The 27,602-nt window shown below is 50.4% G+C and overlaps 2 long non-coding RNA genes across 2 annotated transcripts; one reads left to right on the top strand and one right to left on the bottom strand.

Moving 5' to 3' along the window:
- Positions 1–6: 6 nt before the first annotated feature.
- LOC114805468 lies at positions 7–18,952 on the bottom strand. Its single transcript, XR_003753444.2, has 3 exons — positions 18,851–18,952; positions 13,162–13,286; positions 7–517 (listed from the first exon to the last, which is right to left on the bottom strand). It is a non-coding gene; the product is annotated as an uncharacterized LOC114805468 (long non-coding RNA).
- LOC114805467 lies at positions 14,393–15,345 on the top strand. The gene is made up of 2 exons (XR_003753443.2): positions 14,393–14,566; positions 15,186–15,345. It is a non-coding gene; the product is annotated as an uncharacterized LOC114805467 (long non-coding RNA).
- Positions 18,953–27,602: the final 8,650 nt, after the last annotated feature.

A 27,602-nucleotide genomic window follows, 5' to 3' on the forward strand; every position in this document is an offset into this window, starting at 1 on the left:
CTTTCTTGTGTTCAAACCCATTCTACACCCCTGCCCCCAGGGTGGGTGACCTTCAGACAGGAACCTGAAAGTTTGGCTTGCTTTTTCAGGCAACATCACCAATCACACAATCTATCTTGCCTTAGAATCAAGGGTGGGATCATTCTGTGTTGACTTAAATCTATACTTTTTTTTTCCACTTGTGGATAAATGGGTCCAGAGGCATCTCACTCAGGTCGCAAAATCCTGAGGAAAAAAAAAATGTTTGTTGCTTTGGTAAACATTGGGTTGTGTTTTAAATTGTCTCTCTGCACAATGACACAACCATTGAAGAGTAATCACCTGTAGAGGGAACCATAAGGCCAGTGCCATTGGGTTATAAGGTTGAAGGGGCTCCATTGCATGTCCAGATTTGGGTAAAGTGAGGAGATGGAAGAAATGAAGTGACTATGCTAAGCTTTTGAAATGTGAAACTCCTTTGTGTTTCCTCACGTGGTGGGCAGCCATGCCGGCAGTCGTGTACAAACATGTTGGATACCTGCAGAAGGAAACAAATCGGACCTGACATCAGCTTCAAATGAGGAAACCCTTGCCTCATTCCATGACACGTCTAGAGCAGTGTGGTTTAGCGGTTAGAGCACAGGTCTGGAATTCAGAAGGACCTGGGTTCTCATCCTGGCTCCACCTCTGGTCTGCTGAGTGACATAAGTGAAGCAAGTCACTTCACTTCTCTGGGCTCCAGTTACCTCTTCTCTGCAACAGTAATTAAGACTGAGAGCCCCATGTGGGACGGGGACTGTGTAGGAGCTGATGAACTTGTATCTACCATAGCTCTTAGTATAGTACCTGATACATAGTGAGTGCTTAACAAATACCATTAAAAAAAAAAGAAATTGAATCTAAATGCCACATCCCTCATGAAGTTGGCTTAGGATCCTGCCACCATTCTGCCAACTGGCCTTCCCCCACTAAACCCTCCTTTTCTCTCGTCCCTCTCCCTTCGGCGTTGCCATCTTGCTCTCTTCATGCATCACCCCCTCCCAGCTCCAAGCACTTATGTCCATAGCTGTAAGTTATGTGTTTATATTAATGTCTGTCTCCCCTCTAAGTTCTCTGTGGATAGGGAATGTGTCAGTTTATTATTGTACTTTCCCAAGTGCATAGTACAGTGCTCTGCACACAGTAATTGCTCAATATAAATGATGGAATGAAGGATTGAATACCTCTGTGAAGTCTGGCCTGCCTGCACTCTCATCCAGTGAGTTCTCCCTGCTGATCACACCCAAAGTCAAGAGTACTCTTCCAGACAGGTGTCTTTTGATCACTGCCCAAGGGCTCTTAGCAGACGTGGAACAGCTGCTCTGTCAATCAGTCAAATGAATTTATTCAGCATTTAATATGCTGCAGAGCAGTGTACTAGCCCCTAGGACAGTACAATAGAATTAGCAGACATGTTCCTTCCTCTTAAAGAGCTTCATTCTAATAATGTTGGTATTTGTTAAGCGCTTACTATGTGCCGAGCACTGTTCTAAGCGCTGGGGTAGACACAGGGGAATCAGGTTGTCCCACGTGGGGCTCACAGTCTTAATCCCCATTTTACAGATGAGGTAACTGAGGCACCGAGAAGTGAAGTGACTTGCCCAAAGTCACACAGCTGACAAGTGGCCGAGCTGGGATTCGAACCCGTGAACTCTGACTCCAAAGCCCGTGCTCTTTCCACTGAGCCACGCTGCTTCTCCAGGCAATGGATAATGGCCGGATAATGGATAATTCTAGAGGGGAACCTAATATTACTATTACTACTATTGGGCACTAATGTCCCAATAGTAGTTCATTTCCTGCTCCCCTTGATTTCTAGAGGTTAGAGACTCCTTTTGTCTTTCAGAGGTGGAGCTGCTTATTTCAGGGGAGTGAAGCCTACTTACCGCTTTTTTTTTTTTTTGTATTTGCTAAATTATTACCATGTGCCAGGCACTGTACTAAGCCCTGGGGTAGATACAAGCTATTCAGGTTGGACAAAGTCCTTGTCCCACATGGGGCTCACAGTCTTACTCCCCATTTTACATACGAGGTAACAGAGGCCCAGAGAAGTGAAGTGACTAGCCCGAAGTCACACACCAGACAAGTGATGGAGCTGGGATTAGAACCTAGGTCCTTCTGACTCCCAGGCCTGGGTTTTATCCTCTAGGCCACACCACTTCCACTCCAAACATTGAGATGGAGGGAACAGAACTAGAGCCCTGCCCCCTCAGCAGCTGTGTAAGTTGGCGAGGTGGGGAGAGGCTCTCTGGGTGAACCCCATCACGGTTCTGCCCCTCTCCTCCGAACCTTCTGAAACATGGAATTCATTGAAGGTGTCCCAAATCTGCTCCTTTGGTAGACCGTATTCATCTGTGGGATTTATTGAGCACTTACTGTGTGCAGAGCACTGGACGAATAATAATAATAGTAGTATCTGTTAAGTGCTTACTATGTGTTGGGCACTGTACTAAGCACTGGGGTTAGACAAAGCCCCTGTCCCACAGGGGATCACAGTCTCAATCACCATTTTACAGATGAGGTAAGTGTGGCAGTGAGGTAAGTGGTAAGAAGTGAAGTGACTTGCCCAAGATCCACAGCAGACAAGTCGCAGAGCTGGGTTTAGGAGATTGCAATGCAATAGAGCCGGTAGACCCATTTCTTGCCTACATCAAGCAAGAATTGGGTGCAGGAAATGGAAGGATGGTGACGAGCCCTCGGTGGGTTGAAGAATGCAGTTTTATATGTCCAAGCTAGATGAGAGTGTGATGGGAGTGTGAGAAGCAGCATGGCCTGGTGATAGAGCACGGGCCTGGGCACCAGAAGGACCTAGGTTCTAATCCCAGCTCTGCCACTTGCCTGCTGTGTGACCTTGGGCAAATCACTTAATTTCTCTGTGCCTCGGTTACCTCATCTATGTAATGGAGATTAAAACTGTAAGCCCCACGTGGGACAGGAACTATTTCCAATCCAATTGCCTTGTATTATCCCAGCACTTAGTAGAGTTCCTGGCACATAGTAAGAACTTAACAAATACCACAATTATTATCATTATTGCAGTCATCTTGTCATTCGATCGTAGGCTGCTGGAGGGTGGAAGCCACATAGTCGAGACGGGTTGTATGGTCCCAAGCGTTTGGCCAACACCCAGGCACCGAAGCTGATCATCTTGTGGGCTTGCGTGGTGAGCTATATAGCGTTTGTGGAGAAGCAGTGTGGCTCAGTGGAAAGAGCACGGGCTTTGGAGACAGAGGTCATGGGTTCGAATCCTGGGTCTGCCACTTGTCAGCTGTGTGACTGTGGGCAAGTCACTTCACTTCTCTGGGCCTCAGTTAGCTCATCTGTAAAATGGGGATTAAGACTGTGAGCCCCACGTGGGACAACCCGATTCCCCTGTGTCTACCCCAGCGCTTAGAACAGTGCTTTGCACATAGTAAGCGCTTAACAAATACCAACATTATTATTATTATTGTGTTGTCAGGCTTTGGGTTTGAATTCTGAGCCTGACACTTGATCTGCCATATGATCTTGATCAAGTCACTTGACCTCTCTGGGCCTCAGTTTCCTCCTCTATAAAATGGGGCCAAGATATGTCTGTTCCCTTCCCCTTAGAATGTAAGTCCCATGTGGAACAGAGACTGTGCCCGATGAGATTATCCTACCCCAGCGTCGACACAGCGCCTGCCAATAATAAGCTCCAAGTCAATGTCCTCGGGTGTTATTTGGTGACGAACCCTCATTTCAAGGGATGTAGCCCAGACTGGAGGACGTGTAGTGTCCATGGCTGTGGTTGGCTATCGGGAAGGCCGATGGAACAGCCGGATGCTTCAGAGACCTGAATTGGCCAGCGAAAGACCCATATATACATAGGGCAGGCTGAATACTGGAACTCTTAGAACGATAGTGACTGCTCGGGTCCTGCATCACTCTGAAGCCCATTGAGGAAGTGGCAAAAGTAAGCTTGTTGTTGGCAGGGAATGTGTCTGTTTATTGTATTGTACTCTTCTAAGCACTTAGTCAAGTGCTCTCCCCACAGTAAGGACTGACTGACTGAAATATATCTCAGTCGTAAGCCGGGGAGAATGTAGGGGTGGTGTGAGGAGCGGGTCATCTCCTCAGGCAGAGGTGGCGGGGGAGAGATAATTCCCATCCACCAGAGGAGTCACCTGGCTTGTTTTGAGTCCATTTGCATTGTCATTGTCCCCTTTGGCTTTCTGAAAGAACCGATCTTCCTAGCTGTGGAGCCTTGCAACAGGAGGGGACCGTTGCTAGGGCTAATGGGGTTAAATACGAGGAAGAAATGAATGGAAATCAAAGGGATGTCTGCCTCATTTGTTATTTAATTAGTGTGTTTTGAAAAGGGGATACCCTCCTTACTTGTTGCTGATGGGGATTTAGCTGGGCCCTGTAAGATGCTCCTCTGGACTGTAAGCTTCTTCATCAAACATCAGTGGTATTTATTCAGTGCTTACTGTGTACAGGCCGCTGTACCAAGCACTTTTTTATGGTATTTAAGCACTTTCCATGTGCCCGGCACTTGAATTGAGAGCTAGGGTAGTCACAAGCACTTATTGGCAGGAATTATATTTACTGACAGAGTTGCATTGTATCCTCCCAAGATTTCAGTAAAGTGCTCTGCGTACAGTAAGCACTCAATAGTTTTTTAAATGGCATTTGTGTATGTGCGTGTGTGTGTGTGTGTACACGTGTGCTCACAAAAGATGGTGGTGGTGGGGAGGCTAGTTGGGTGGTGCATAAAACAGTAGTTGCCCCTATGGACATAGAAGCTGGTCCTGGAAATGGGGTTTGGATGTCTGTGCAGGGTGCTGGTTCTTTTTGATTTGATGATGGGACTGAAGACCCAGGGCCCTTAATTCTCTTGACAGGTCAAAATCTTGCCTTGAGAGTCCCCATGCACATCCTCATTCCCCAAAGAAGGGATTCCTCTGTGTCTGACAATGGCTTCTAAGGAAGCCATTTAGATGGTTCTTTGTCAGGAAAAAGTCAAGGGTTGCCACTGTCTACTTCATCCTCTGCTGAGAAATTGTTATGGGGATTTTAGTAGGAGATTCATTCATTCATCCATTCAATCGTATTTACTGAGCACTTACTCTGTGCAGAGCACTGTACTAAGTGCTTGGAAAATACAACTCCCCATTTCCCCCTTCTCTCACCCTCTGCTCTTCTCCCTTCCCCTCCCCTCAGCACTGTGCACATTTATATATTTTATTTATTATTTTGTTAATGATGAGTATATATCTATGATTCTATTTATCTTGATGGTTTTGTCCTGCTTTGTTTTGCTTTGCTGTCTCCCCCTTTAGACTGTGAGCTCGTTATTGGGCAGGGATTGTCTCTATCTGTTGCCAAATTGCACATTCCAAGCACTTAGTACAGTGCTTTGCACATAGTAAGCACTCAATAAATATTATTGAATGAATGCTGCCTGCCTTTTATCACTCCTTGACTCCACCAACCTCCTGCTGCACCCCATCTAACCCACTCTCCAACTGTACTAAGTGCTGTGGAGAGTACTATACTACAATAAACAGACACATTCCCTGGCCACAACGAGCTTACAGTCCAGAGGGGGAGACTTTAAATAAATAAATAAATAAATAAATTGCAGATATGTACATTAGTGCTGTGAGGTTGGATGTGGGGGATGAATAAAGGGTGATGCAGAAGGGAGTGGGAGAAGAGCAAAGGGGAGCTTAGGGAAGAACTCTTGGAGGAGATGTGCCCTCAATAAGCTTTTGAAGGTGGAGAGAGCGATTGTCTTTTGGAGTTGAGGAGGGAGGGTGTTCCAGGTCAGAGGCAGGACATGGGTGAGGGGTCAGTGGCCAGGTAGATGAGATCAAGATAAAGTGAAGTTAGCATTAGAGCAGCAAAGTATATGGGCTGCATCCTAGTAGGAGAGTAGGGAGATGAGATAGAAGGGGGCAAGGTAAATGAGTGCTTTAAAGGAAATGGTGAGGAGTTTCTGTTTGATGCAGAGTCAGATGGGCAGCACCTGGACTTTCTTGAGGAGTGGGAAAATTTGTCCTGAATGTTTTTTGTAGAAAAACAATCCAGGCAGCAAAGTGAAGTATGGACTGGAGTGAGGAGAGACAGGAAGCAGGGAGGTCAGCAAGGAAGCTGATACAGTAATCATGGTGGAATAGGATAACTGATTGGATTAAGGTGGTAGCAGTTTGGATGCAGAAGATATTTTAGCAGTGCTGTGAAGGTCAAACCAACAGGATTTAATGGTGGATTGAATATATGGGTTGAAAGAGAGAGAGAGGAGTCATAGATAATGTCAAGGTTATGGGCCTGTGAGACAGAAAGGATGGTGGTGCTATCTACAGTGATGGTAAATCAGGGGAAGGGAAAGGCTTGGGTGGGAAGATAAGTTCAGTTTTAGATATGCTAAGTTGGATGTAATGGGGGGACACCCAAGTAGAGATGTCTTGAAGGCAGGAGGAAATGTGAGTCTGCAGAGAGGGAGAGAGCTCAGGACTGATGATGTAGGTTTGGGTATCATGAGCATAGAGGTGGTAGTTGAAGGATGTGAGTAAATGAGTTCTCCAAGGGAGTGGGTGTAAAGATCATTGGGTCCCACATTCAACACCTGCTTAGATGACCAACCCACTGTGTGTGTGTTTGTGTCTGTTTGTGTTTACCTGTATGCTGTGAGTGTGTGTGTGCCTTTGTCTGTAGATATCCTTATCACTCTCTGCGTGGATTTTAGGGGATTTCCTGTGGTGATGGGGCAACGGGCTAGAGATCACAGGCACAGCTGACGGTAGCTGCAGGAGGCCTTGTCTGCTGGGGCTGGACACAAACCAGCAGTGAGGTCATTTCCTGCCCTAGTGGGCTCAGTTTCACTTCCCTGTGCCCGATGCCAGGACTGAGGCTGGGAGTCTGTGAGTCGGGTGGGCAAGTCAAACCTGGAGGCGGGGCAGGGCTGAGGAAGTAGGTGTCTGTCTCTGTGTGATCTCTATCTCATGTGAACGAACCTCGCTGCATCATTCAGAGGCACAAGGACCCCCATTGGCCTGATGCCCAGGCATCTGATTTTGGGGAGGAGCACCCAGACACTGTAGTATGGGACCTTGGGCTGGGGTGGTATCGAGGATCAAGGTCTCAGAATTGGCATTGGCATGTTGGGATGGAGTCGCAAAGGTTAGGGGCAGCTTGGCCCTGCTCTTGCTCATCATGGGCACAGACATCTGGCAGCAAGCTCTGGCAGGTGAGTCTGGAGGAGAAGAGGGTTAGAGTAGACTGGGGGCGGGGGGCATGGGAGCTAGTAAATGTTAGTGCTACATTACCTGCAGGAGGCCAGAGGAGACTGTGTTCTCAAGACAGGGCCTCAGAGTCTGGTGGTGTCCAGCGCACTGGCCACCTGGCTGACACTGTGGAATTTAATCTTAATTGTGGTACTTATTAAGCACTTACATTGTGTCAAGCATGGTGCTAAACTCTGGAGTAAATTACAAGATACTCACATCAGGTACAATCCCTGTTTTACATGGGACTCACAGTCTTAAGAGGAAGGGAGAGCAGATATTTCATCCCCATTTTACAAATGAGGAAAAGTGACTTGAGAAGTTAAGTGACTTGTCCAAGATCACACAGCAGCATGGCCTAGTGGAGGGAGCATAGGCCTGGCTCTGCCAATTGCTTGTTGTGTGACCTTGGGCAAGTCGCTTAACTTCTCTGTGCCTCACAAGTCACTTAACTTCTCTGAGCCTCACTTTCCTCACTGCAAAACGGGGATACCTGTTCTTCCTCTTAAATGGTAAACAGCATGCTGGACAGGGACTGGGTCTGACCTCATTAGCTTGTATCTATCCCAGGGCTTAGAATAGTGATTGGCACATACCACATGCTTGACAAATACCATAAAAAAGTGCTTAAATACTGTTTGGAGATTTCTGGTTCTCCATGAGCCTTACATTTAGGAGTTTGGAGTTCCCAAACACCCCCAGAGCAGCCTGGGTGGAGGAAGCAACTCTAAGGAAGGTGTCACCGAATGACCTACATCCATGCAGAATAGAAATGAAGGACACAAGATTGACCTGCAGTTGAAAAGTTGATTCTGGAACATGGGGCTTTCAGTGCAGACCCAGGGTCAGTGGGAGGATGGATCTGATAATCCAGACTGACACTCTCTGCCCTGCAAGGGGGAGGCCAGGTACAGTGGGGTAGGGGAAGGACAGAGAGGTCACACACGCCCCACTGATAGCCTCAGAGATGACACACCCCGGTGATGGGGGGGGGGGAGGGATGGATGGGACAATCACCAATCCCTCTGCCCAGCGAGGTGTTGCATATCTCACCCCTTTCTGCCCCAAACTAATGGACCTGCACCTGGGCCAGGGATCCAGACTGACCCTACCGATCTCAGCCAGACCTATGAGGCTATGACCACCCTGCAGACCCCTAATGACTCAGGAGGAGAAGCGAGCAGCAGAGCCCAAGTGCCAGAACCTTCAGGCTTTCCAACTCTTTCCCACCCTACTTCCCCAACTTCTCTTCCTCTTCCAGACTGCCCCTACTTCCAGCTGTGGCTCACGGAGCATCCAACTCTCTCAGCTGGTGATCATCACCAGTTCCTTTTCCCTTGGTAATCCTTGTGGTGAAAATGGCAGGGCCCCATTTTCTCTTGGGCGTTTACCTGATTTCCATGTAGGCCTGGGTCGGGGGGGGGGGCGGCGGGGAGGGGGCATGAGAAGAAGGGAGAGCCCTTGGAATGAGTTTCCAGGCTCAGGATTGGCACTTCCAGCCCCAGAGCCACAGATGTTACACAGTGTGGGTCTGGGGAGTGTGTGATGTAGCTCAGGACTGAGGACTGGTGAAACTCCAGGGCCAGTTACCACAAGCCCTATATCCTGCTTCCTAGCCTTCTCTTAGCATTCTGTGTATCCCGAAGGTGGGAAAGACCCAGACTGCTGTTTTTACTGGCTCATTGATAAACCCATACAAAGTTACATAAGAATTGAAAATAACAAATATCTAGACCTGAAAGTCTGGCCCAAGGTAAATCACTCCAGTCCAGCTCTACCCATCTTTAAAGCCCTTATGAAATTCCACCCCCATCCAGGGAGGTTTTCCCAGTTCATTTTTCTTCTCCTCAGGTTATATCTTCCCAACTACTAAACAGTTTTGTGCCAGTTATGTTCTCACAGCAGACCATGGTACTTCTGTATTTATAGTCTTACGCACACTGCTTTTTAAGACCTTTCTTGTCTACATATTCATTTTTCTATTCTTTTCTTCCTCCTATCTATAATTTATTTTGTTCTGGATTATAAACTCCCTGAGGGCAAGGATTATATCTTCTAATTCTTTACTTTCCCAAGCACTTAGTACAGTGTATGCTTACAGTAAGAGCATTTATGAACAAATCCGTATACTGTGCCATTTCTACCCTCTAGTTTGTAAGCTACATTCATTCAATAGTATTTGAGCACTTACTATGTGCAGAGCACTGTACTAAGTGCTTATGCTGACCTACTCTACTGCATTGTACTCTTACAAGTGTAAATACCATTGATTGATTGACTGGGCTCAAAAATGCTATTGATTGATTGATTGATTAAAGGAGGTAGACATGAGAGCTGAGGCTACTGAAGTGGCTGGAGCCGGGGGATGACTCTGGGAAGACTTCCCAGAGAAGGCAGATTTTAAGGAGAGTTTGGAAGGAGTTGAGTTCAGAATGGGGCTTACTAAGTAAGAGACAGTTTATCCAGGAAGAGACAGGAGTCAGGGGAAGATCTGAAAGTGAGTGAAGTGAGCTGATCCAGTCAAAGCCTCCTTATCTCCCTTTTTCACTCCCTCTCTCCTCATTTCTCTCCCCGGCCCTCAGGCCTTCCTTCACACACGAGAAGCCTGCTTCACGGCTGTGGGGGGCGAGGGCATCCCCTTTGGTCTGTCAATGGTCATGCTGGTGGACAGGAAGCAGGTGACATCCTACAACAACACAGTGCAGGAGCTGGTTGTCTGTCTGAGCTGGCTGTACCAGGCTGTGGGCAGGAAGCTGATCCAGAAGAAGACAGAGGAGCTGATAAGTTACGAGAAGGATTTCCACTGGGGAGTGGAGAACTGGATGCACTTCCAAAACTGCAGAGGGGGTGAGTGTCAAGACTCCTAGCCCTGGATTCCCTTCTTCCTTGTCCCCTTTGCCTCCTCACTTTGTCAGTCCAGGTACCCAATTGTGGGCCTGAAGCAGCAAGAGACTTAGGGATCGCTCTGGCGTGGATTCAGTTATCCATCAGTCCTGACCCTGCTGGGGATCCATCCACGGGCCAGGAGCCCCCTAGTTCTAGGCCTTCCTAGGGCAAGTCCAAGCCTGAGAGTCCTGGGGAGACCATGGTGCTTCATGATTCCCCGAGATCCCTGTTCTGGAATATCTTAGCGACTGCCTCACCCCCTGCCTCCTCTATCTGCCCTCCTACGGGAACCCACACACTGCAGCTCATCCTGGGCTGTGAACTGAACTGAGACATCCAGGTCAGCAGCATCTTCCAGTTTGCCTATGATGGAAAAGACTTCGCTGGCTGGATGAGCAGCCTGGGGTCTGGATAACTTTTGGTCCGGCTGCAGATTGCTACCTGCCCTTCTGGGAAGGCAGTCTTTTCTGGCCCGAGGTTGTACGTCGTTACATGAAAGAGGATTATGCCTCCATGCTAAAGAGCACCCTACAATACTGGCACCTCATAGAGAGCAGTGAGTCTGAACCAGAGGCAGCAAGATCTAAAGTATGAAGCTCTGGGCTTGGAGTTCAAGGCATTCTAGTCCAATGCTCGAGAACTGCTGTGTGACAGGGGCAGTGATAAACCTCTCTGAGTCTCAGCTTCTGCCAAATGGAGCTAATTCTCTTTGTTCTGAACTTTGCTCCCTCACTTTCAGGGATGGGGAGAGGATATAGCTTTAGGAAGTGAGCTACTGAGTGAAAACTGAGTTACAGATCAATTTTCCCAAGAAGCCTGGGCCCAGTGAGGCAGAGGAATCACAGGACATTTTCATGGAGAAGCAATGTTACTCAGTGGATAGAGCACAGGCATGGGAGTCAGGAAGACCTGGCTTCTAATCCTGGCTTTGCCCATTTGTGGTATGTGACCTTGGGCAAGTAACTTTGCTTCTTTGTGCTTCCGTTACCTCATCTGTAAAACGGGATAAGAGTGTGATCCCCATGTGGAACAAGGACTGTGTCCAACCTGCTTGACTTGTTTCTACCTCAGCACTTAGAACAGTGCTTGGTACATAGTGAGCGCTTTACAAATGCAGTAATAATAGTACTAATAATGCTCAGGACAAATTCCATCATTTATGTCCTCCTCATTTGTTTTGCCTTATACTGTCGAGTCATCTCCGACCCATTAGCGACACGATGGACATAGTTCTCCTAGAATGCCCCACCTCCATCTACCATCGTTCTGTGAGTGTATCCATAGAGTTCTCTTAGTAAAAATATGGAATTGGTGTACCAATGCCTCCTTCAATGAAATAAAATTGAGTCTCTGCCCCCGACTCTTTCTCATGCTGCTGCTGCCCAACACAGGGGAGTCTTGACTTGTGGCAGATTTCCTACCACTGGCTAGCCACTGGCCAAGCTAGGAATGTAATGGGTATGCCTTTGCTTGACTCTCTTTCCCATAGTCAAGACTGGTAGAGTACTGGAAACTCTCCAGGTGCGACCCTGAGAGGGTAGTCCTCCTCTCTACACAACTATTTTCAGGACTATGTGACTCCAGCCTGGGATTGCTAACTCTGCTTACCCAAACTTTCCAGGAAGGCTGCTTTCTGGGTGCTATAGTAGGAGTGTCCTGAGGTTTCTTTATTTTTCTCCAGATTTTCTTCCCTGTCTGGCTAGTAGCAGGAAGTGGGGAAAAAGGCAAGAGATAATCAGGGAAAACTTTGTGGAATAACTTTTATGAACTGTGATGTAATAAGGAAAGTGAGAGGGAAAGATACACAGATTTAGAAAAGGTGTTTTTCATAGTAAAAGTCCTGATATTGAGAGTCTTACCTTTGCCTCTCTCTTTCCCCGGACCATTGGTCACACTATTTCTCTGACATTCCCCAGCACCTCCGGAGGTGACCGTGACCCGCCATGATGGCCCAGATGGCAGCCTGACCCTCTTCTGCCTGGCCACCAAATTCTATCCCAGCTCCATCCTGCTGTGCTGGGTGAAGGATGGGGAGGAGGGGCTGTGGGGGAGGAGAGCTCCAGTGGGACCCTCCCCAACATGAAGACACCTTCTACCTCTGCCAGACCCTGCAGTTGCTGGCAGAGGCTGGGAACCTCAGCTATGCCTGCCTGGTGGAGCACAGCACGCTGGGGGTACCCACTGCCTACCCACGTATGGGTGCTGGTGGGAAGGGGAAGGAGAAATCGGGTCTCCCCTGAGGCCTTTGCTGAGACTGAATACCCCATGGAGAAGACTGATGTGGAGTCGAATCTGCAGGTTTTCCAGGCTGGACCCTGAAGAGGGGAAAGGCTATAGGCATAAGGATATTAGGAGGAGTTGGTGTATCCATAATCTTGTGATAGATATTGACCACTTAAATGTCTCTCAAAAGTCAGTTCCATGTAATGGATTGCAGCTTACAATCCATGGAACATTTTGTGAAACTAATTTTGGAGGAACTGGGACAAATCTTTATGTCTGCCCTAGCCTCTCTCAAACTACCAGAAGAGCCTCAGACACAGGAGTTTAATATTAATGCAGAGAGGGCAGAGGAGGGAACAGAGCTAAAACCAAGCCTTCCCTCACTGTACAAAATTCAACAGCTCCAAAAAACTTCAATAAACAAAATTTCTTGAGGCATACATGCAGAAAAACAATGTTATATTGAATCTTCCAGAGGATTCTGGAAAATATAGTCATTTCAGAACTTGGGACACATAGTTCCTGGAAGGAGGGGATTATAGGAATAAATTTCCCATTTCTCCTTCAATTACCCCCTGGGTAGATTCCCCCTTTAATATGGGGACTAAATATGACTAAAGCTAGACTCTGCTAACACTATTTGTTTAAAGAAATGGAGTGAATATCAAGAAGGTGAAGTGCAAATGACACAAACTACCAGGCAAATGATATGGAAATGAGATGTAAACGATCCCAGTAACCATTAGGTAGAAAGAGCATGCCACTGGGGGTCAGGCTGTCTCACCTCTCCCTGCTGATCCTCTCACTTCCACAGCCCCATGGAAACCCAAGTGAAGGATGCCTTGGAGGCTGGCACTGGGTATGATGGCTGCCACCGTGCTGGTGCTGAGCCCGGCCATGGGCTTCATCCTATGGAGGAAGAAGAAAACAGGTGCAGGGACAGATGAGGGAGAGGGGATTGGATGGGAAGGGTGAAAACCGCAGAGGGATTGATGGGGGCTGGTCAGAGGAACCATGTGTTCCTTTGCTCAGAGGAGTATTTTGGGGCCTTGGGAATGAGGGTTCTGTGAGATCTTGCCTATCTCACCGCCGACCACTTGCCCACGTCCTACCTCTGGCCCAGAATGCCCTCCCTCCTCAAATCTGCCAGACAATTACTCTCCCCCTGCATCAAAGCCTAACTGAAGTCACATAAGTCTTTCCCTAACTCCTCTTTTCCTCTTCCCCCACTCCCTTCTGCACTACCCCAACTTGCTCTCTTCATTCTCCTCCCCTCCCAGCCCCATAGCTCTGAAGTACATATCTGTAATTTATTTATATTAATGTCTGTCTCCCCCTCTAATAGTAATAATAATAATAGTATTTGTTAAGTGCTTACCATGTGCCAAGCACTGTTCTAAGCCCTGGGAGAGATACAAGGTAATCAGGTTGTCCCACGTGGGGCTCACAGTCTTAATCCCCATTTTACAGATGAGGCAACTGAGACACAGAGAAGTTAAGTGACTTGCACAAAGTCAGCTGATAAGTGCAGGAGCTGGGATTAGAACCCACGACCTCTGACTCCCAAGCTCATGCTCTTTCCACTGAGCCATGCTGCTTCTCTAGACTACAAGCTAGTTGTGGGCAGGGAATGTATCTGTTTACTGTTGCATTGTACTCTCCCAAATGCTTAGTACAATACTCTGCACAGAATAAGTGCTTAATAAATATGATTTAATGAATTAATTAATTAATTAATGAGAGGCTCTGGAAGGGAGGGAGCATAGGAAAGACTTTTGGGGGGATTGAGTCTTGTGAAGAATATTTGGGGGAAAGGACTCAGGTGAGACTTTGAGTGAGAAATGGGTCCTGATGGGGACACTGTGTCTTTCAGGAAAGGAGACTTGACAGGATGACATAACAAGGGGAAGTTGGTTTAATCTACAGCAGGAAGAATTTAACAGAGGCACCCAGAACATTCCCAACATTCCCAACAGAGAACATTTGTCAATTCTGGAATGGAGCAGAAAAGAATGTGGAGTTTCTCTCTGTCCTGACTTTACTACCTCTGTCTGGGTTGATTTTGGTGCAGGCCTACCAAAACTAGGCAGGGGGATAGTTGAAATGGTCCCTCCAGCCAGAGGGGTGATGACTGTTTCCCTTCATTTTTGCTTCAGATCCCAAAAGACGCCAGTTTGCTGTTCTAGAGGGTGAGTGACCCTGGGTTCCATGTCCGTTGTGCCTTGGCTTCAGGGTTGGAGGCTGTATTCTCTCGGGGAAAAGCCAGTTTCCTGGGCCCCTACTCTGCTTCCCCCGAAGCCAAGGGGTCCTAAGTTAGGGTATCCCTCAGCCTGTCCTGATCGCTCTGAGGGGAAAGAGATGTAATCTGGATCTGTGCTAGAGAACGGACACTGTCCGTGGCCTTAGGTAGTTCCCAGTGTTACAGGGGAGACAGTCAGCCGCTGCCCTTAGAGGCTCCCAGTCATACAGAGTCACCTACAGTCCCTTGTATATGGGCAGCTGACAAGATCCATGACAAGAGAGTCAGAGGTTTGAGGGGTCTAGGATGTTTCTGGTATGTGGAGAGTGGGTGGGTAAATCAGGGGAGACTTCTTGGAGGAAGCAGCCTTGATGTAGGATGTTCAGGAAGGAGGAATGGAGTTAGTGGAGCGAGGCAGTCCAGTGTAAAAGGTTAGGCCCAAGTTTGGGCTCAGGAGAGGATGAATGGCTACAGTGCTCTGCACTTAGTAAGCACTCAATAAAAACGATTAATGGATTGAATATGGTCGGAAAGTGAGACTGAATCCATCCACATTTTCCATTCCGCAGAGATGGCGGGCCTGAATCTTGCTGAACATCATCGTCTGGAAGTGACCGGTCGCTGAGCCTCCCTCCCATTGGACTCTGCAGCCAAAATGGTTCAGAGGCCCCTTGCAGGGCAGCGAGAGAAGCTTTATCCCTTTATTATTAGACTGAAAGTTCAAGTGTTTGGAGCGAGTCTTCTGCCTTTATTGAATGTTCCGAAGTACAGTGCTCTGCATTTCATTCATTCAATATTTACTGAGGGCTTACTGTGTGCAGAGCACTGTACTAAGCGCTTGGAAAATACAATTTGTTAACAGATAAAGACAATCCCTACCCAACAACGGGCTCACAGTCTAGAAGGGGGAGACAGACAACAAAACAAGTAGACAGGCATCAATACCATCAAAGTAGATAAATAGAATTATAGACATATACACATCATTAATAAAATAGAGTGATAAATATGTGCAAATATACACGAGTGCTATGGGGAGGAGAAGGGAGTAGAGAAGAAGGAGGGAGTAGGGGTGATGGGACGGGGAGGAGGAGCAGAGGAAAAGGGGGGCTCAGTCTGGGAAGGCCTTCTGGAGGAGGTGAGTTCTCAGTAGGGCTTTGAAGAGGGGAAGAGAGCTAGTTTTGGTGATTGTGAGGAAGGAGGGCATTCCAAGCCAGAGGTAGGACTTGGACCAGGGGTGGATGGTGGGACAGATGAGAACGAGGCACAATGAGGAGGTTAACGGCAGAGGAGTTGAGTTTGTGGACTGCGTGACTGACTGAGAAGGGAAGTGAGGTAGGAGGGGGCAAGGTGATGGAGAGCTTTGAAGCCATTAGCGAGGAGTTTTTGCTTGATATAGAGGTTGATAGGCAACCACTGGAGATCTTTTAGGAGGGGGGTAACGTGGGTACCCAATAAATACTGTTGAAGATTAGTGAGACTCTGGGCTGAAGGGGAATGGTTGAAACCCTACTGATCTGGGAATCAGTGAGGAAGTCCCAAAGGCACAAGCTCTCAAGGGTCCCCCAGTTTGCACTGGCTAAGGAGCACACCCTGTTGGGGAGGAGGTGGAGGGCCATATGGGCAAGATTTGGCAACCTGCAGCATCAGGACGGGCCAACGCCATCACCCTCCCAACACAGAAGCCTCTTATATGGCCAGGGACTGTGTCTTCATTGACTTTGCAGTGTGTGCATCAGCACTTCAGCCAGTGCTTTGTCAGCAGCAATAATGATAACAGTGAGATTCATTTCGCTGTCGGGTGCAGCCCCAGGGACGCTGGGGCTGGTGGAGTGGGGATTAATGCTGCTTCACACTGAATGTAGACAGCTGTGCCAAGCAGGGCCCAACCTGGGTCCAGAATCTATGAGTGATTGTACTCACCCACCGCTTCCCCATGTGCAGGCAGGCTACGTCTTTACCTATTTACTAATGGCAGAAGGACAGCTTAGAACACGCCCTACTGGAAGAACTCTTTCCCTGAGCGCCGGGGGCCCTTGCACTGAAGTCTGTCTGAACCAGGGTTAGTGTGCCCAAGGTCAGAGCTCCTCCCTGGACAGCCCAGACACACCAAACAGCCCGATCCTCTGGCCTAGAGAGACAGTGGCTGCTGGATTTACAGAACTTGGCAGTTCTTACTACCAACACTAGGGAAGAGGTTGGGGGGCTGGGGGCGGGGCGTCTGAAAAGCAGAAAAGCCTTAGCTGCGGAGTAACACAACCAACTGTGAAAGTGAAGTTTTCCCAGTAGGCGAAAGCAGAGGCATAAAAAAATCTACTCTGCAGGGCCCTAACAATCATGGTTTCATTCAGACACCCGCTCATCCAATTCACTGCTCTTTGGATGGTTCTGAAATCCTTTTTGTTAATGCTTCCAACCGTCTTGCTGCATTCTCAGATAACGTCCATGTATTCTGTACACAATAAGTGCTCAATAAGTACCACTGATGATAATCAGTCCTTTGTGGACACGGAATCCAAACAGACAACATCGATCTCAAGTAAACCCTTCACATGGTCAAAAGCAATTGTTCCATGCTCTCCTCCAATCATGGGGAGCAAGCCAAGCCACAGGCACTACAGAGACCCCAGGATGGCCAGGAATACATTGCTCGATAGGGGCTGGTCAGACTGGCTGGTGGCCGGAATGGACACCATCTCTGGAGAGGAGTGTGCAGAAGGTTTTATGCGTGGCGACTGAAGGGGGCTCTGGGAATGGTCTCCTTCCCTATTCTCTGCTGGGAAGTCAGACCCCAGTCCTCTCCCTGCCACCCGCAGCCCTTCCTCTGGTGGTCCAGGCCATCTCCACACCTCCTGTCCACTTCTCAGAACCGGTTCTGAGGGCAGTGGAGTGCCTTGAGGGGTGGGGCAGGGATTTATCTTCCCAGGTACAGACCGGGCATTGTGCCAGACAGCACTAGGTTCTTCGGACAAACCCTATTCCGTCCATATCCTGAAAAATTGCCTGTGTGTCAGGCGGTTCAGCAGGAATGGCAACGGCTCACTCTGTGATGTAATCTGGGAGCTTATGACTGTCCCGAGGGCCTATTCCTCTGGGAATTGTGAGTGAACGGGGCCGGGGGGCAGGTGCAGATGGGCTGGGTTGGGTTTGTAGATGTGCAACTACAGAGATTACTCAAGTTCCTTTTGACCGCCTCCTGTCCTCAAGGCATGGTAAACACTAAATGGACATGTTCCCTGTCTACAATGAGCTCAGTCTAGAGGGATAGACAGGCACAAATATGCATAAATAGAGAAAGAAAAATGTGACTAAGTAAATTACAGAGGTGACTTGCCCACAGGCTCACATAGTCGAGATGAGGCAGAGCCAAGATTAATAACAATAATGTTGGTATTTGTTAAGCACTTACTATGTGCCAAGCACTGTTCTAAGAGCTGGAGTGGATACAAGGTAATCAGGTTGTCCCCCGTAGGGCTCAGTCTTCATCCCCATTTTATAGATGAGGAAACTGAGGCACAGAGAAACTAAGTGACTTGCCCAAGGTCACACAGCTGACAAGCAGCGGAAGCTGGGAATAGAACCTGAGACCTCTGACTCCCAAGCCCGTACTCTTTCCACTGAGCCATGCTGCCACCGCTCCCCCCCAATTAGAAGGCTATTAGAGGTCTATCCAATAGATTACGCTGTTTCTCTTTCCCATCACTGTAGACAATACCACTTTTCTTCCTGTCAAACAAGCCTGAATCCTTGGTATTGTGCTGGACTCGTTCAATCAATCAACTGTCTTGATTGAGCACATCCTGTGTGCAGAGCGCTGTATCAAGCGCTCGGGGAAGGACAACACAACAATATCACAAACACAGTCCCTGCTCACAAGGGGAGACAGACACCAATATAAATAAATTAATTACGGCTACAAATGGACTTGCTGGGAGGCTGGGGGTTGTGGGGAAACACCACCCTTTTCCAGGCTGACTATCCCTCCCTCCCGCGCGGGGCACGATGGGACTGGTAGTTCGGTAGGCCGAGGCGCGCCATCAAGAGCGAGAGTCAGACTACAACTCCCAGAAGCCTCTGTGCCCCGAGCCTCCACCGAGCCTCCCTCTCTTCGCGACAGGGTCCGATTGGGTATGTTGTTGCCTCGGCTGGGCTCCATGGGAACCCGATGGATGGCGCAGGGACTAATTATGTGTTCTAACACCGCCCGAATTCAGTCCATGGAGTCGCTCAGTACCTGCACCGGAGGTTGTGCGCCCAACTCTTCCGGGAGGGAATGGGATTAAAGCTGCCTGATTTTGAGCGAGTTTGGGGTCTCTATGTTCTCTACGCTCCCCCTCACGGGGAGCGGTAGCAAGTACTCAACGAATACCATAATAACTATCATTATGAAACCGCCACGCGCCCCGACCGCATACTGGCCGGTGGCCGCGTGCCCCTCCGCGGGGCACGAAGGGAGTGGTAGTTCGGTAGGCGGAGGTGAACGCCGTTAAGAGCGAACGTCAGACTCCGATTCCCAGCAGTCTTTGTGTCTCGTCAGGCCACACACGCCACCCACCCTCTCCCCGCGACCGCTGCTGATTGGCTGGGTCGGTAGCTGAGCTGAGTACCTCTTCCCCATATTATTGGGGTGGTGTGGGTTCAGCTATTACACTTAGTTAATTGCCGGCTTGGGGACTGGGCGACGAGAGCAGAGGTAGCCCGAGGCCCCCATCGGGGCTCGCAGACTGTGGAAGAGGGACAACAGGTATTCATTCATTCAATAGTATTTATTGAGCGCTTACTATGTGCCGAGCACTGTACTAAGCGCTTGGAATGTACAAATCGGTAACAGAGACAGTCCCTGCCCTTTAACGGGCTTACGGTCTAATCGGGGGAGACAGACAGGCAAAAACAATAGCAATGAATAGATTCAAGGGGATGAGCGTCTCATTAAAACAATAGCAAATAAATAGAATCAAGGTGATGTACATCTCATTAACAAAATAAATAGGGTAATGAAAATATATACAGTTGAGCAGACGAGTACAGTGCTGAGGGGAGGGGAAAGGAGGGGGGAGGAGCAGAGGGAAAGGAGGGAAAAGAGGGCTTAGCTGAGGAGAGGTGAAGGGGGGGTAAAGGGGAAGCAGAGGGAAAAGGGGAGAGCTCAGTCTGGGAAGGCCCCTTGGAGGAGGTGAGCTTTAAGTAGGGTTTTGAAGAGGGGAAGAGAATTAGTTTGGCGGAGGTGAGGAGGGAGGGCATTCCAGGACGGTGGGAGGACGTGGCCCAGGGGTCGACGGGGGCATAGGTGAGAACGGGGGAGGGTGAGGAGGTGGACGGCAGAGGAGCGGAGCGTGCGGAGTGGGCAGGAGAAAGAGAGAAGGGAGGAGAGATAGGAGGGGGCAAGGGGATGGAGAGCCTAGAAGCCTAGAGTGAGAAGTTTTTGTTTCGTGCGGAGGTTGATAGGCAACAACTGGAGGTTTTTAAGGAGGGGAGTGACATGCCCAGAGCGTTTCTGCAGGAAGATGAGCCAGGCAGCGGAGTGAAGAATAGACTGGAGCGGGGAGAGAGAGGAGGAAGGGAGATCAGAGACAAGGCTGACACAGTAGTCTAGCCGGGATATTACGAGAGCCTGTAGCAGTAAAGTAGCCATTTGGGTGGAGAGGAAAGGGCGGATCTTGGCGATATTATAAAGGTGAGACCGGTAGGTTTTGGTGACGGATTGGATGTATGGGGTGAACGAGAGAGCTGAATCAAAGATGACACCGAGGTTGTGGGCCTGAGAGACGGGAAGGATGGTCGTACCATCCATGGTGATAGGGAAGTCAGGGAGAGGACCGGGCTTGGGAGGGAAGATGAGGAGCTCAGTCTTGCTCATGTTGAGTTTTAGGTGGCGGGCAAACATCCAGGTAGAGACGTTCTGGAGGCAGGAGGAGATACGAGCCCGAAGGGAGGGGGAGAGGACAGGGGCAGAGATGTAGATCTGTGTGTCATCTGCGTAGAGATGATAGTTGAAGCCGTGAGAGCAGGGAGTGAGTGTATATGGAGAACAGAAGAGGGCCAAGAACTGACCCTTGAGGAACTCCAACAGTTAGAGGATGGGAGGGGGAGGAAGAGCCTGCGAAGGAGACGGAGGATGAGCGGCCAGAGAGATAAGAGGAGAACCAAGAGAGGACGGAGTCCGTGAAGCCAAGCTGAGATAAGGTGTGGAGGAGAAGGGGATGGTCAGCAGTGTCAAAGGCATCTGAGAGGTCAAAGAGGATTAGGATAGAGTAGGAGCCATTGGATTTGGCAAGAAGGAGGTCGTGGGTGACCTTAAGAGAGAGCAATCTCGGTAGAGTGGAGGGGACGGAAGCCAGATTGAAGGGGGTCCAGGAGAGAATGGGAGTTAAGGGATTCTAGGCAGCGAGTGTAGACGACTCGTTCTAGGATCTTGGAAAGGAAGGGTAGTAGAGAGATAGGGCGATAACTGGAAGGGGAAGTGGGGTCGAGAGAGGGGTTTTTTTTAGGATGGGGGAGACATGGCCATGTTTGAAGGCAGAGGGGAAGAAGCCATTGGAGAGTGAGCGGTTAAAGATAGAAGTTAAGGGGAGGAGGAGGGCAGGGGCGATGGTTTTTATAAGGTGAGCGGGAATGGGTTCCGAAGCACAGGTGGAGAGGGTGGCACTTGCGAGGAGGGAGAAGATCTCCTCTGAGGATACTGCAGGGAAGGATGGGAAAGTAGGAGAGAAGCTTGTGGGGGGAGGTAAAAGGAGTAGGGGTGACTTTGGGGAGCTCAGACCTGTTTGTGTTAATTTTCGTGATGAAGTAGGTGACCAGATCATTGGGGGGGGAGGGATGAGGGATGGGGGAGAGGGAGGAACAGGGGGCCTAAGGAGAGAATTAAAGGTCCGGAACAATTGGCTGGGGTGATGGGCATGGGTGTCAATGAGGGAAGAAAAGAAGTTTTGCCTGGCGGAGGAGAGGACAGAGTTAAGGCAGGAAAGGATACATTTGACATGGATAAGGTCGGCTTGGTGCTTGGACCTTCTCCAGCAACGCTCTGCAGCTCGAGCATAGGAACGTAGGAGGCGGACAGAGGCAGTGAACTAGGGCTGTGGGTTTGTGGAGCGAGAGCGGCGGAGGGAAGGGGGGGCGAGAGAGTTGAGATGAGTAGAGAGGGTAGGGTTGAGAGCGGTGACCTGATCAGGCTTCAAGGGTCTCCATCACCTTGCCCCCTCCTACCTCTCCTCCCTTCTCTCTTTCCACTGCCCACCCCGCACGCTCCGCTCCTCTGCCGCCCACCTCCTCACCGTCCCCCGTTCTCGCCTATCCCGCCGTCGACCCCTGGGCCACGCCCTCCCGCGGTCCTGGAATGCCCTCCCTCCTCACCTCCGCCAAACTAATTCTCTTCCCCTCTTCAAAACCCTACTTACAGCTCGCCTTCTCCAAGAGGCCTTCCCAGACTGAGCTCCCCTTCTCCCTCTACCACCCCCTTCACCTGTCCGCAGCTAAACCCTCTACTCCCCCCATTTCCCTCTGCTCCTCCCCCTCTCCCTTCCCATCCCCTCAGCACTGTACTCGTCTGCTCAACTGTATATATTTTCATTACCCTATTTATTTTGTTAATGAAATGTACATCGCCTTGATTCTATTTATTTGCTATTGTTTTAATGAGATGTTCATCCCCTTGATTCTATTTATTGCTATTGTTCTTGTCTGTCCGTCTCCCCCGATTAGACTGTAAGCCCGTCAAAGGATAGGGACTGTCTCTGACTGTTGCCGATTTGTACATTCCAAGCGCTTAGTACAGTGCTCTGCACATAGTAAGCGCTCAATAAATACTATTGAATGAATGAATGAATGAATCATCGAGAGTGGGAAGAGAGGACGGGGGGCAAGGTGGGGAGAGATGCTTTTGGAGAGATAGATGGGATCAAGAGAGCTGAGGTCTCTGCGGGACAGTAGTATAGATTTGCAGGGGGAGAGGGTGTGAGAGATGAGGCAGGTGAGAAGGTTATGGTCTGAGAGAGGGATTTCAGAGTTGGTGGGGGAGGTGATAGTGCAGCGGTAGGAGATGACGAGATCGAGGGTGTGACTGAGTCGGTGAGTGGGCGCGGTATGGTGGAGCAGGAGGTCGGCAGAGTCGAGGAACGATAGCAGGCGGGCGGCCGAGGAGTCACCGGGTACATCGATGTGGATGTTGAAGTCTCCGAGGATCAGAGTGGGCAGAGAGAAGGAGAGAAGGAAGGTGAGAAAGAGGTCTAGGTGGTTGAAGAAGTCGGTGGTGGGACCAGGAGGGCGGTAGATGACAGCTACAAGTATCTGGAGGGGGTGGTAGAGGCGAATGATATGGGCTTCAAAGGAGGGGAAGGAGAGGGATGGGGGAGGAGGGGTAGTGGGGAAGCGGCATCGGGGTGAGAGAAGGAAGCCGATGCCTCCTCCCTTTCTGGTGAGTCTGGGGGAGTGGGAGAAGGAGAGGCCTCCGCTGGAGAGAGCAGCGGTGGAGACCGTGTCTTCAGGAGTGAGCCAGGTTTCCGTAAGGGCGAGGAGGAGGAGAGGGCGGGAAAGGAAAAGGTCAAGGATGAAAGGTAGTTTACCTGTAATGGAGCGGGGGTTCCAGGGGCCACACTTGAAAGTAGCTGGGAGTGCAAGCGGAGAGAGGGGGGAGAGCGGGGGGAGGGGAGGATTTGGATGGGACTGAGGTGGCAGGGCCCTGGACGGGGAGCGGGGGAGGAGGGGTGGCGGTGGGACAGGAGGGGCGTGGGTGGGGAAAGGGGAGGGTGGGAGGAGGGGGTTTGGTGGAGGGGAGGGGGAATAGGGGTGGCGCTGGTAAAGTGGGGTTCTAGGGCGGGGGACGGGGGGGCGGGAGGAGGCAGAGGAGAGAGCGGGAAACAGCTGGGCGAGAGAGGGGAAGGGGAGGGAGAGGATTGGGAGGGGCAGATGGGAGGAAGGGGGGGTGGAGGGACATGGTGAGGCCAGAGAGGTAGGTGGCAGCACTGAGAACAATTAACGATAGCATGCGAAATCGGTAATATAGTAACATGATATAATATAAGCGGGGGTTGACTTGACTAAGGGTCGACCTGGTCAAAGTTAAAGTCAAAAGGCCAGCGGCAAGGAGAGTCCCGGGGCTCATGTCCAAATGTCTCTGAGGCGGCAGCGGGAGGATGTCCGGGGTAGGTTGCGGGCATAGGTGGCAGCTAAGGTAAGATAACACAGTGAGAACAAGGACATCGTCGCCCGGCGTGGGGGAGATGAATCACCTCACGGGGGAAGAGGGAGTGAGGGCTTCCCAAGATGGCCGCTTCGGGCGGAGTTGGGGGAGGGCGGTTGGGGAGCACAATGTCCCCGGGCCCGAGCAGGGGAGCACAATGTCCCCAGGGCCGAGCAGGGGAGCACAATGTCCCCAGGGCCGAACAGGGGAGCACAATGTCCCCAAGGCCGAGCAGGGGAGCACAATGTCCCCGGGCCCGAGCAGGGGAGCACAATGGGAGCTGGTGGCTGGGGGGGTCTGCGGGGACGGGGGGGGCGGGAGGGGGAATCCTTAGTGGCGGAGTCCTTGAGCAGGGGTGCAGAGGTCCAGAGGTCCGGGTTGCGAAAGGTTCAGCCGGGGGTGGGGCCGGGCAGCCCAAGGCGCAGCTTCCCGGGAGAGGCGGTGGCGGTGCGGATGAGTCAGCTATCGGCAGCCGAAGGGTTTGGCTGGAATAGGGGCCGGCGGGTCCAAGGCTCCGCTGCAAGGGAGAGGAGCTCCCGAGTCCATGTGGCGGCCGATTCAGTCGGGAATAAGGGGACCGGCGGTCCAATGCTCAGCCCCAAGGGAGCGGAGATCCCGAGCCCACGTGGCAATGGATCCAAGGGGCCGGGCGGTACTTCACTGAGCTTTACAGGTGTGGCAGCAGAGGCACACAGATTCCAAATCGCCTTGCCCAAGTGGCGGGGCCAGGACTAGGAGCGGGTCTCCCGCCTCCCAGCCCTGTGCACTTTTCTGCTCGTTTCGCTGCTTCCCGAGGGTTGTGCGGGGTGGCTGGGAAGGCGGCCGTGGCCAGGGGAATCCGGGCAGGTGGTCTCTTGCGGCAACTCTGGAGTCTCACATCAGCGCTCAACCGATACAGCAGCGTAGCTCAGAGGAAAGAGCCCGGGCTTGAGAGTCAGAGGTCGTGGGTTCTAAGCCCGGCTCCACTGCTTGCCAGCTGTGTGACTTTAGGCAAGTCACTTCACTTCTCTGTGCCTCAGTGTCCTCATCTGTAAAATGGGGATTAAAACTGTGAGCCCCACGTGGGACAACCCGATTACCTTGTACCCCCCTAGCGTTTAGAACTGTGCTTTGCACATATTCATTCAATAGTGAGCACTGAACTAAGCGCGTGGAATGTACAATTCGGCAACAGATCGACATAATCCCTGCCCAATGACGGGCTCACAGTCTAATCGGGGGAGAGAGACGGCAGAGCAAAACAGAACGAAACAAAAACAAGAAAGCAAGACAACATTATCACGATAAATAGAATCAAGGGGATGTACACCTCATTAACAAAATGAATAGGGTAATAAATAATATATACAAATGAGCAGAGTGCAGAAGGGAGGGTTAAGGGGGAGGGGGAGAAGTAGAAGGAGGGGAGGGTGAGCAGAGGGAAAGGGGGCTCATCTGAGGGGAGGTGAAGGGGGAAGAGCAGAGGGTGGAGGGAGAGCAGAGGGAAAAGGGGGGGAGCTCAGCCCGGGAAGGCCTCTTGGAGGAGGTGAGCACTCAGTAGGGCTTTGAAGAGGGGAAGAGAGTTAGTTTGGCGGATGTGAGGAGGGAGGGCATTCCAGGACAACGGGGGAAGGTGGGCCAGAGGTCGACGGTAGGATAGATGTGAACGGGGGACAGTAGGGAGGTGAGTGGCAGAGAAGCGGAGTGTACGGGGTGGGCAGTAGAAAGAGAGAAGGGAGGTAAGGTAGGAGGGGGCAAGGTGATGGAGAACTTTGAAGCCAAGAGGAGTTTTTGCTTCATGCGGAAGTTGACAGGCAACCACTGGAGCTTTTTAAGGAGAGGAGTGACATGCCCAGAGCGTTTTTATAGGGAGATGATCCGGGCAGCGGAATGAAGAATAGACTGGAGTGGGGAGAGACAGAAGGAAGCACGATCCGAGAAGAGGCTGACACAATAATCCAGTCAGGATATTATGAGAGCTTGTACAAGTAAGATAGCCATATGGATGATAAGGGCGGATCTTGGCGATATTGCAAAGGTGAGCTATTGTAAAGACAGAGGGGAAGAAGCTATTGGAGAGTGAGTGGTTAAAGATAGAAGTTAAGGAGGGGAGGAGGGAAGGGGTGATAGTTTTTATAAGGTGAGCAGGAATGGAGTCCGAAGCACAGGTGGAGGGGATGGCACTTGCGAAGAGGGAGGAGATCTCCTCTGAGGATACTGCAGGGAAGGATGGGAAAGTAGGGGAGAGGGTTGGGAGCTGGGGGGAAGGAGAAGGGGGAGGGGTGACTTTGGGGAGCTCAGACCTCAGGTGTTGGTGACGGATTGGATGAGTGGGGTGAATGAGAGAGCTGAGTCAAGGTTAATAATAATAATAATGTTGGTATTTGTTAAGTGCTTACTATGTGCCAAGCACTGTTCTAAGCGGTGGGGTAGATACAAGGTAATCAGGTTGTCCCACGTGGGGCTCACAGTCTTCATCCCCATTAGACAGATGAGGGAACTGAGGTCCAGAGAAGTGAAGTGACTTACCCAAGGTCACACAGCTGACAACTGGCAGAGCTGGGATTAGAACTCACGACCTCTGTCTCCCAAGCCCGGGCTCTTTCCACTGAGCATGCTGCTTCTTTTGACACCAAGGTTGCAGGCCTGTGGGATGAGAAGGATGGTCGTGCCGTCCACAGTGACAGGGAAGTCAGGGAGAGAACAGGGTTTGGAAGGAAAGATAAGGAGCTCAGTTTTGGTTATGTTGAGTTTTAGGTGGCGGGAAGACATCCAGGTGGAGACCTCCTGGAGGTAGGAGGAGATACGAGCCTGAAGGGAGAAGGAGAGAACAGGGGAGGAGATGTAGATTTGGGTGTCTTCTGCATAGAGATGATAGTTGAAGCCGTGGGAGCAAATGAGTTCACCAAGGGAGTGAGTATAGATGGAGAACAGAAGAGGGCCAACTGACCCTTGAGGAACCCCTACAGTTAGCTGATGGAAGGGGGAGGAGGAACCCGCGAAGGAGACCAAGAATGAATGTCCAGAAAGGTAAGAGGAAAACCAGGAGAGGACAGAGTCCGTGAAGCCAAGGTGAGATAAGGTGTGGAGGAGAAAGGGATGGTCGACAGTGTTAAAGGCAGCTGAGAGGTCGAGAAGGATTAGGATAGAGTAGAAGCCATTGGATTTGGCAAGAGGGAGGTCATGGGTGACCTTTGAGAGAGCAGTCTCGGTGGAGTGGAAGGCTCAGAAGCCAGATTGGAGGGGGCCCGAAGAGAGTTGGAGTTGAGAAATTCAAGGCAGCGAGTGTAGATGACTCGTTCTAGGAGTTTGGAAAGGAAGGGTAGAAGGGAGATAGGACAATAACTGGAAGGGGAAGTGGAGTCGAGAGAGGATTTTTTTAGGATGGAGACATGGGGGAGACATGGGCATGTTTGAAGGTAGAGGGGAAGAAACCATTGGAGAATGAGTGGTTAAAGATAGAAAGATAGAAGTTAAGGAGGGAAGGGGTGATAGATTTTATAAGGTGAGCGGGATTGGGGTCCAAAACACAGGTGGAGGGTGTTGCACTTGCAAGGAGGGAGGAGACCTCTGAGAATACTGCAGGGAAGGATGGGAAAGTAGGGGAGGGTTGGGGGGGAGGGGGAGGGGTGACTTTGGGGAGCTAAGACCTGATTGTGTTAATTTTTGTGATGAAGTAGGTGGCCAGATCATTGGGGGTGAGGGATGGGGGAGGGGGAAGAACAGGGGGCCTGGGGAGAGAGTTAAAAGTCCAGAACAATCTGGAACAATTGGCGGGGATGATGGACATGGGCGTCAATGAGGGAAGAAAAGTAGTTTTGCCTGGCAGAGGAGA

Source organism: Ornithorhynchus anatinus, chromosome 18, assembly GCF_004115215.2.
Source record: "Ornithorhynchus anatinus isolate Pmale09 chromosome 18, mOrnAna1.pri.v4, whole genome shotgun sequence".
In the NCBI taxonomy this organism is placed as follows: Eukaryota; Metazoa; Chordata; class Mammalia; order Monotremata; family Ornithorhynchidae; genus Ornithorhynchus; species Ornithorhynchus anatinus.